The following is a 10,795-nucleotide window of genomic DNA, read 5'->3' on the forward strand; positions in this document are numbered from 1 at the left end:
GCACCACCCAATCCGCACGTACAGCCAGTAAGTTTTTAGCTGCCCATGCCTTGTAGTACATCACCGGCGTTGTCATGCATGTGCGGCGTGGGAATCGCCGGCCCTACGCGAGATACAATCAAGATCCAATAACAAACAACACACCTAACCTAGATACATGGTGGCCGGACGGAGGAGCAAGCTGAGACGACGTAGAGCAGCATGACGACGCACCGCCGGATGATGTAGAGCCTGCTGTCCGTGTGCTCCTGCAGCGTCTTCGGCAGCCACCCTCCTCTTCCCTTTTGCTTCTCTTGCTCTCTCACATCGTTCATCCGAGCTGAACTCGACGGCAAGAGATCAAGCCAGGTGCGCCGGCTCTCTCCTCTCTACTGGATCTGCTTCTTCTTCTTTGGTTGTTAGCCGCGCTCTCGTGGAGGCTCGATCTGTGTGCTAGCTGTGGCGTCTCACGCACAGGCAAGTAGCTGGATAATGGCTGCTTTCAGCCTAGCGAGCTGCCTGGGGCTGGAGGCAAGGAAGAAGGCAGCACCTCCCTCGGCCGATCTGCGCAGCCGCACCGCGGCACGAACCTTCACCTTCGACGAGCTCGCGGCGGCGACCAGGAGCTTCAAAGACGGCTTCCGCATCGTTCGGGAGGCGAGTCTCTACAAAGGCTACCTCAGGAGCGTCAATCAGGTGACAGTCCTTTCCTGCCTAGCTAGCTGATCCTTTTTTCACCGGGTTTAGCTAGGACTCAGTCGACTGACATCAGCATCGTATGTATAGGCCTGTGTCGATCGATTGATTTTCCCGTTCATGTGGGCTGTGTGTACGAGGCTTTTCTTAAGTGGGCTGCTTTCTCCCAAAAGCTTGTCTCGTGCTGGGCTGTCTTCTTTTCCGGTGCCTATTTTTCTTAAGTGTGCTGGGCTGTGCTTGGTTGGTTACTTTTTTTTGTAAAATATATCAGTGTCTGTGTCAACGCTGCCAGGCGTGGAGTGCGTCCCCATGAAACATAACATAATGCATAAAAAAATAGTGTGTTTGTATTACTTGAGCACATAATTTTGACACAAAAAATGGAAAAATAAATTAGAGAACATCTTTGGTTGAACTAAAAATGAGCTTCCTGGTGCATGTCATAAAAACTGCTAAAAAAGGGGAAGCAGTTAGTAGAAAACTGAAGGTCACTCTCTGATCAACAAAAATGTAATTTGGAACAAGACTAATGTTGCATATATATGCCTAGTCTGGGACCATCTACTTCTTTCTTAGTGTATATCACTAGTTTTAGGTGATCCGTGCGAAAATAAAATATATTTTAAATAAAATAATAAGTTACACACGGATGACGGACATGCAATTGCGTGTGATCAACGTGTGAGCGGTCAGATGACACTATTTTGAGAAAAAAAAAGGTTGCATAGAAATGACAAGCATGCAATTGTGCGTGGACGATTGACATGTGGCTGGCACGTGCATAACCAGTGGCACTATTTTATAAAAATATAAATATATTAAGTTGTACATGGATGGGCATGGCCAGAGTACGTGCGACTAGGCGGTCCATGGGTGTGCAAGTCGAGTGGCGTTATTTAAAATAAAAATCCTAGACATCACTAATAATAAGAAAAGGAAAAAACACAAAAACCAAAAAAAATAGAAAGTAGAAAACGAAAAAGTTAAAAATAAACCCATCATATCGGTCTGCCCAAGCAAACAACCGCCTGCCCCACACACACCCTAGTTTTGCTCGGGTGGTGTCACTTGCAATTACATGCAGACTACACATATGTGGTTGCGCTGTTGGGGAACGTTGCAGAAAATTAAAATTTTTCCTACGGTTTCACCAAGATCCATCTATGAGTTCATCTAAGCAACGAGTCAAGGGAGTGAGTTTGCATCTACATACCACTTGTAGATCGAGTGCGGAAGCGTTCAAGGGGATGGTGATGATGGAGTCGTACTCGTCGTGATTCGGATCACCGATGACCAAGTGCTGAACGGACAACACCTCCGCGTTCAACACACGTACGGTACGGGCGACGTCTCCTTCGTCTTGATCCAGCAAGGAGGAAGGAGAGGATGAGGAAGACAACTCCAATGGCAGCACGACGGCGTGGTGCAGTTGGTGCAGCAGTATTCCGACAGAGCTTCGCCAAGCACGTACGGAGGAGGAGAGGTGTTGGGGAGGGGAGGGGCTGCGCCTTGGCTTGTGTTTTTGCAGCCCTCCCCTCACCCCTCTATATATAGGAGGAGAGGGGCAAGGGGGCCGGCCCTCTAGGGGAAACCCTAGAGGGGGGCGGCGGCCAAAGGGAGAGGGAAAAGGGTGGCTTGCCCCCCAAGCTAGGGGGGCGCCCCCTTTAGGGTTTCCCCTCCCCTTGCCCTAGCCGCATGGGCCTAGGTGGGGAGGCGCGCCCAACCCACTAGGGGCTGGCTCCCTCTCCCACACAGCCCATGTGGCCCCCCCGGGAGGGGTGGCCCCACCCGGTGGACCCCCGGAACCCTTCCGGTGGCCCCGGTACAATACCGGTATGCCACAGAAACTTTCCGGTGTCCGTTTAACCACTTTCCTTATATAAATCTTTACCTCCGGACCATTTCGGAACTCCTCGTGACGTCCGGGATCTCATCCGGGACTCCGAACAACATTCGGTAATCACATACTTGTCTTCCTTATAACCCTAGCGTCACCGAACCTTAAGTGTGTAGACCCTACGGGTTCGGGAGGCATGCAGACATGACCGAGACGACCTCAGGTCAATAACCAACAGCGGGATCTGGATATCCATGTTGGCTCCCACATGCTCCTCGATGTTGTCATCGGATGAACCACGATGTCGAGGATTCGATCAAACCCCGTATGCAATTCCCTTTGTCAATCGGTATGTTACATGCCCGAGACTCGATCGTCGGTATCCCAATACCTCGTTCAGTCTCGTTACCGGCAAGTCACTTTACTTGTACCGTAATGCATGATCCCGTGACCAGACACTTGGCCACCTTGAGCTCATTATGATGATGCACTACCGAGTGGGCCCAGTGATACCTCTCCGTAACACGGAGTGACAAATCCCAGTCTTGATCCGTGTCAACCCAACAGACACTTTCGGAGATACCTGTAATGCACCTTTATAGTCACCCAGTTACGTTGTGACGTTTGGTACACCCAAAGCACTCCTACGGTATCCGGGAGTTACACGATCTCATGGTCTAAGGAAGAGATACTTGACATTGGAAAAGCACTAGCAAATGAACTAACCGACCTTTGTGCTATGCTTAGGATTGGGTCTTGTCCATCACATCATTCTCCTAATGATGTGATCCCGTTATCAACGACATCCAATGTCCATAGCCAGGAAACCATGACTATCTGTTGATCACAACGAGCTAGTCAACTAGAGGCTCACTAGGGACATATTGTGGTCTATGTATTCACACGTGTATTACGATTTCCGGATAACACAGTTATAGCATGAATAAAAGACTATTATCATGAACAAAGAAATATAATAATAACACTTTTATTATTGCCTCTAGGGCATATTTCCAACAGTCTCCCACCTGCACTAGAGTCAATAATCTAGTTACATTGTGATGAATCGAACACCCATAGAGTTCTGGTGTTGATCATGTTTCGCTCGCGAGAGAGGTTTAGTCAACGGATCTGCGACATTCAGATCCGTATGTACTTTGCAAATTTCTATGTCTCCATCTTGAACATTTTCACGGATGGAGTTGAAACGACGCTTGATGTGCCTGGTCTTCTTGTGAAACCTGGGCTCCTTGGCAAGGGCAATAGCTCCAGTGTTGTCACAGAAGAGTTTGATCGGCCCCGACGCATTGGGTATGACTCCTAGGTCGGTGATGAACTCCTTCACCCAAATAGCTTCATGCGCTGCCTCCGAGGCTGCCATGTACTCCGCTTCACATGTAGATCCCGCCACCACACTCTGCTTGCAGCTGCACCAGCTTACTGCTCCACCATTCAACATATACACGTATCCGGTTTGTGACTTAGAGTCATCCAGATCTGTGTCGAAGCTAGCGTCGACGTAACCCTTTACGACGAGCTCTTCGTCACCTCCATAAACGAGAAACATGTCCTTTGTCCTTTTCAGGTACTTCAGGATATTCTTGACCGATGTCCAGTGTTCCTTGCCGGGATTACTTTGGTACCTTCCTACCAAACTTATGGCAAGGTTTACATCAGGTCTGGTACACAACATGGCATACATAATAGATCCTATGGCTGAAGCATAGGGGATGACACTCATCTCTTCTATATCTTTTGCCGTGGTCGGGCATTGAGCCGAGCTCAATCTCACATCTTGCAATACAGGCAAGAACCCCTTCTTGGACTGATCCATTTTGAACTTCTTCAAAATTTTATCAAGGTATGTGCTTTGTGAAAGACCTATGAGGCGTCTCGATCTATTTCTATAGATCTTGATGCCTAATATATAAGCAGCTTCTCCAAGGTCCTTCATTGAAAACACTTATTCAAGTAGGCCTTAATGCTGTCCAAGAATTCTATATCATTTCCCATCAATAGTATGTCATCTACATATAATATGAGAAATGCTACAGAGCTCCCACTCACTTTCTTGTAAACGCAGGCTTCTCCATAAGTCTGCATAAACCCAAATGCTTTGATCATCTCATCAAAGCGAATGTTCCAACTCCGAGATGCTTGCACCAGCCCATAAATGGATCGCTGGAGCTTGCATACTTTGTTAGCGTTCTTAGGATCGACAAAACCTTCCGGCTGCATCATATACAGTTCTTCCTTAAGATAACCATTAAGGAATGCCATTTTGACGTTCATCTGCCATATCTCATAATCATAGTATGCGGCAATTGCTAACATGATTCGGACGGACTTAAGCTTCGCTACGGGAGAGAAAGTCTCATCGTAGTCAATCCCTTGAACTTGCCGATAACCCTTAGCGACAAGTCGAGCTTTATAGATGGCAACATTACCATCCGCGTCCGTCTTCTTCTTAAAGATCCATTTGTTTTCTATCGCTCGCCGATCATCGGGCAAGTCAGTCAAAGTCCATACTTTGTTTTCATACATGGATTCTATCTCGGATTTCATGTCTTCTAGCCATTTGTTGGAATCTGGACCCGCCATAGCTTCTTCATAGTTCGAAGGTTCACCGTTGTCTAACAACATGATTTCCAGGACAGGGGTGCCGTACCACTCTGGTGCGGAACGTGTCCTTGTGGACCTACGAAGTTCAGTAGCAACTTGATCCGAAGTACCTTGATCATCATTATTTTCCTCTTCAGTTGGTGTAGGCATCACAGGAACATTTTCCTGGGCTGCACTACTTTCCGGTTCAAGAGGTAGTACTTCATCGAGTTCTACTTTCCTCCCACTTACTTCTTTCGAGAGAAACTCTTTTTCCAGAAAGGATCCGTTCTTGGCAACAAAGATCTTGCCCTCGGATCTTAAGTAGAAGGTATACCCAATGGTTTCCTTAGGGTATCCTATGAAGACGCATTTTTCCGACTTGGGTTTGAGATTTTCAGGTTGAAGTTTCTTGACATAAGCATCGCATCCCCAAACTTTTAGAAACGACAGCTTAGGTTTCTTCCCAAACCATAATTCATACGGTGTCGTCTCAACGGATTTAGACGGTGCCCTATTTAAAGTGAATGTAGCTGTCTCTAGAGCGTATCCCCAAAATGATAGTGGTAAATCGGTAAGAGACATCATAGACCGCACCATATCTAATAGAGTGCGATTACGACGTTCGGACACACCATTACGCTGAGGTGTTCCAGGCGGCGTGAGTTGTGAAACGATTCCACATTTCCTTAAGTGTGTACCAAATTCGTGACTTAAGTATTCTCCTCCACGATCTGATCGTAGGAATTTTATCTTTCGGTCACGTTGATTCTCTACCTCATTCTGAAATTCCTTGAACTTTTCAAAGGTCTCAGACTTGTGTTTCATTAAGTAGACATACCCATATCTACTCAAGTCATCAGTGAGAGTGAGAACATAACGATATCCTCCACGAGCCTCAACACTCATTGGATCGCACACATCGGTATGTATGATTTCCAGCAAGTTGGCTGCTCGCTCCATTGTTCCGGAGAACGGAGTCTTGGTCATCTTGCCCATGAGGCATGGTTCGCATGTGTCAAATGATTCATAATTGAGAGACTCTAACAGTCCATCAGCATGGAGCTTCTTCATGCGCTTGACACCAATGTGACCAAGGCGGCAGTGCCACAAGTATGTGGGACTATCGTTATCAACTTTACATCTTTTGGTATTCACGCTATGAATATGTGTAGTATTACGCTCAAGATTCATTAAGAATAAACCATTGACCATCGGAGCATGACCATAAAACATATCTCTCATATAAATCGAACAACCATTATTCTCAGACTTAAATGAGTAGCCATCTCGTATTAAACGAGATCCAGATACAATGTTCATGCTCAAACTTGGCACTAAATAACAATTATTAAGGTTCAAAACTAATCCCGTGGGTAAATGTAGAGGTAGCGTGCCGACGGCGATCACATCGACTCTGGAACCATTCCCGACGCGCATCGTCACCTCGTCCTTCGCCAGTCTCCGCTTATTCCGCAGCCCCTGCTGTGAGTTACAAATATGAGCAACGGCACCGGTATCAAATACCCAGGAGTTACTACGAGTACTGGTGAGGTACACATCAATTACATGTATATCGAATATACCTTTAGTGTTGCCGACCTTCTTATCCGCTAAGTATTTGGGGCAGTTCCGCTTCCAGTGACCCTTCCCCTTGCAATAAAAGCACTCAATCTCAGGCTTGGGTCCATTCTTTGACTTCTTCCCGGCAACTGGCTTACCGGGCGCGGCAACCTCCTTGCTGTCCTTCTTGAAGTTCTTCTTACCCTTGCCCTTCTTGAACTTAGTGGTCTTATTGACCATCAACACTTGATGTTCTTTCTTGATTTCAACCTCTGCTGACTTCAGCATGGAAAATACTTCAGGAATGGTCTTTACCATCCCCTGCATATTGTAGTTCATCATGAAGCTCTTGTAGCTTGGTGGGAGCGACTGAAGGATTCTGTCAATGACCGCCTCATCCGGGAGGTTAATGTCCAGCTGGGACAGGCGGTTGTGCAACCCAGACATTTTGAGTATGTGCTCACTGACAGAACTATTTTCCTCCATCTTACAACTGTAGAACCTGTCGGAGACTTCATATCTCTCGACCCAGGCGTGAGCTTGGAAAACTAGTTTCAGCTCTTCGAACATCTCATATGCTCTGTGATGCTCAAAACGCTTTTGGAGCCCCGGTTCTAAGCTGTAAAGCATGCCACACTGAACGAGGGAGTAATCGTCAGCACAAGATTGCCAAGCATTCATAATGTCTTGGTTCTCTGGGACGGGAGCGTCACCTAGCGGTCCTTCTAGGACATATTGTTTCCTGGCAGCTATGAGGATGATCCTCAGGTTCCGAACCCAGTCCGTATAGTTGCTGCCATCATCTTTCAGCTTGGTTTTCTCTAGGAACGCGTTGAAGTTCATGTTGACATGAGCGTTGGCCATTTGATCTACAAGACATATTATGCAAAGGTTTTAGACTAAGTTCATGATAATTAAGTTCATCTAATCAAATTATTGAATGAACTCCCACTCAGATTAGACATCCCTCTAGTCATCTAAGTGTTACACGATCCGAGTCGACTAGGCCGTGTCCGATCATCACGTGAGACGGACTAGTCATTGTCGGTGAACATTCTCATGTTGATCGTATCTTCCATACGACTCGTGTTCGACCTTTCGGTCTCCGTGTTTCGAGGCCATGTCTGTACATGCTAGGCTCGTCAAGTTAACCCTAAGTGTTTTGCATGTGTAAAACTGTCTTACACCCGTTGTATGTGAACGTAAGGATCTATCACACCCGATCATCACGTGGTGCTTCGAAACGACGAACTTTAGCAACGGTGCACAGTTATGGGAGAACACTTCTTGAAATTGTTGTAAGGGATCATCTTATTTACTACCCTCGTCCTAAGTAAACAAGATGCATAAACATAATAAACATCACATGCAATTATATAGTTGTAGTGACATGATATGGCCAATATCATATAGCTCCTTTGATCTTCATCTTCGGGGCTCCATGATCATCTTGTCACTGGCATGACACCATGATCTCCATCATCATGATCTCCATCATCGTGTCTTCATGAAGTTGTCACGCCAACGACTACTTCTACTTCTATGACTAACGCGTTTAGCAATAAAGTAAAGTAGTTTACATGGCGTTCTTCAATGACACGCAGGTCATACAAAAATAAAGACAACTCCTATGGCTCCTGCCGGTTGTCATACTCATCGACATGCAAGTCGTGATTCCTATTACAAGAACATGATCTCATACATCACAATATATCATTCATCATTCATCACAACTTCTGGCCATATCACATCACATGATCAATCGCTGCAAAAACAAGTTAGACGTCCTCTAATTGTTGTTGCATCTTTTACGTGGCTGCAATTGGGTTCTAGCAAGAACGTTTTCTTACCTACGAATAACCACAACGTGATTTTGTCAACTTCTATTTACCCTTCATAAGGACCCTTTTCATCGAATCCGTTCCAACTAAAGTGGGAGAGACAGACACCCGCCAGCCACCTTATGCAACTAGTGCATGTCAATCGGTGGAACCGGTCTCACGTAAGCGTACGTGTAAGGTTGGTCCGGGCCGCTTCATCCCACAATACCGCTGAAGCAAGATAAGACTAGTAGTGGCAAGCAAGTTGACAAGATCTACGCCCACAACAAAATTGTGTTCTACTCATGCAAAGAGAACTACGCGTAGACCTAGCTCATGATGCCACTGTTGGGGAACGTTGCAGAAAATTAAAATTTTTCCTACGGTTTCACCAAGATCCATCTATGAGTTCATCTAAGCAACGAGTCAAGGGAGTGAGTTTGCATCTACATACCACTTGTAGATCGAGTGCGGAAGCGTTCAAGGGGATGGTGATGATGGAGTCGTACTCGTCGTGATTCGGATCACCGATGACCAAGTGCTGAACGGACAACACCTCCGCGTTCAACACACGTACGGTACGGGCGACGTCTCCTTCGTCTTGATCCAGCAAGGAGGAAGGAGAGGATGAGGAAGACAGCTCCAATGGCAGCACGACGGCGTGGTGCAGTTGGTGCAGCAGTATTCCAATAGAGCTTCGCCAAGCACGTACGGAGGAGGAGAGGTGTTGGGGAGGGGAGGGGCTGCGCCTTGGCTTGTGTTTTTGCAGCCCTCCCCTCACCCCTCTATATATAGGAGGGGAGGGGCAAGGGGGCCGGCCCTCTAGGGGAAACCCTAGAGGGGGGCGGCGGCCAAAGGGAGAGGGAAAAGGGTGGCTTGCCCCCCAAGCTAGGGGGGCGCCCCCTTTAGGGTTTCCCCTCCCCTTGCCCTAGCCGCATGGGCCTAGGTGGGGAGGCGCGCCCAGCCGACTAGGGGTTGGCTCCCTCTCCCACACAGCCCATGTGGCCCCCCCGGGAGGGGTGGCCCCACCCGGTGGACCCCCGGAACCCTTCCGGTGGCCCCGGTACAATACCGGTATGCCACCGAAACTTTCCGGTGTCCGTTTAACCACTTTCCTTATATAAATCTTTACCTCCGGACCATTCCGGAACTCCTCGTGACGTCCGGGATCTCATCCGGGACTCCGAACAACATTCGATAATCACATACTTGTCTTCCTTATAACCCTAGCATCACCGAACCTTAAGTGTGTAGACCCTACGGGTTCGGGAGACATGCAGACATGACCGAGACGACCTCAGGTCAATAACCAACAGCGGGATCTGGATACCCATGTTGGCTCCCACATGCTCCTCATTGTTGTCATCGGATGAACCACGATGTCGAGGATTCGATCAAACCCCGTATGCAATTCCCTTTGTCAATCGGTATGTTACATGCCCGAGACTCGATCGTCGGTATCCCAATACCTCGTTCAGTCTCGTTACCGGCAAGTCACTTTACTCGTACCATAATGCATGATCCCGTGACCAGACACTTGGCCACCTTGAGCTCATTATGATGATGCACTACCGAGTGGGCCCAGTGATACCTCTCCGTAACACGGAGTGACAAATCCCAGTCTTGATCCGTGTCAACCCAACAGACACTTTCGGAGATACCTGTAATGCACCTTTATAGTCACCCAGTTACGTTGTGACGTTTGGTACACCCAAAGCACTCCTACGGTATCTGGGAGTTACACGATCTCATGGTCTAAGGAAGAGATACTTGACATTGGAAAAGCTCTAGCAAACGAACTAACCGACCTTTGTGCTATGCTTAGGATTGGGTCTTGTCCATCACATCATTCTCCTAATGATGTGATCCCGTTATCAACGACATCCAATGTCCATAGCCAGGAAACCATGACTATCTGTTGATCACAACGAGCTAGTCAACTAGAGGCTCACTAGGGACATATTGTGGTCTATGTATTCACACGTGTATTACGATTTCCGGATAACACAGTTATAGCATGAATAAAAGACTATTATCATGAACAAAGAAATATAATAATAACACTTTTATTATTGCCTTTAGGGCATATTTCCAACATGCGCATGGGGGTATGTGCAACTAGTGTCGGAGATGCAACTGGCCCGCCCCCTCTCCCACCGCCCCCTCCGGCAAAACAAAGGTCCAGTTGCAACTATGTTCGGGGACATGCAGTTGCGGTCAGGTGCGGCGCCTAGTGTCAGACATGCAACTGGCCCACCCCCTCTCCCGTCGCCCCCTCCGACAAAACAAAGGTCCAGTT

The 10,795-nt window shown here is 47.4% G+C and overlaps 1 pseudogene; it reads left to right on the forward strand.

Moving 5' to 3' along the window:
* Nucleotides 1-37: 37 nt before the first annotated feature.
* Nucleotides 38-10,795, forward strand: part of LOC123080596 (probable serine/threonine-protein kinase PBL7) — a 24,456-nt pseudogene continuing 13,698 nt past the window's right edge.

This window comes from Triticum aestivum, chromosome 1B (genome assembly GCF_018294505.1).
Source record: "Triticum aestivum cultivar Chinese Spring chromosome 1B, IWGSC CS RefSeq v2.1, whole genome shotgun sequence".
NCBI classification, from domain to species: Eukaryota; Viridiplantae; Streptophyta; class Magnoliopsida; order Poales; family Poaceae; genus Triticum; species Triticum aestivum.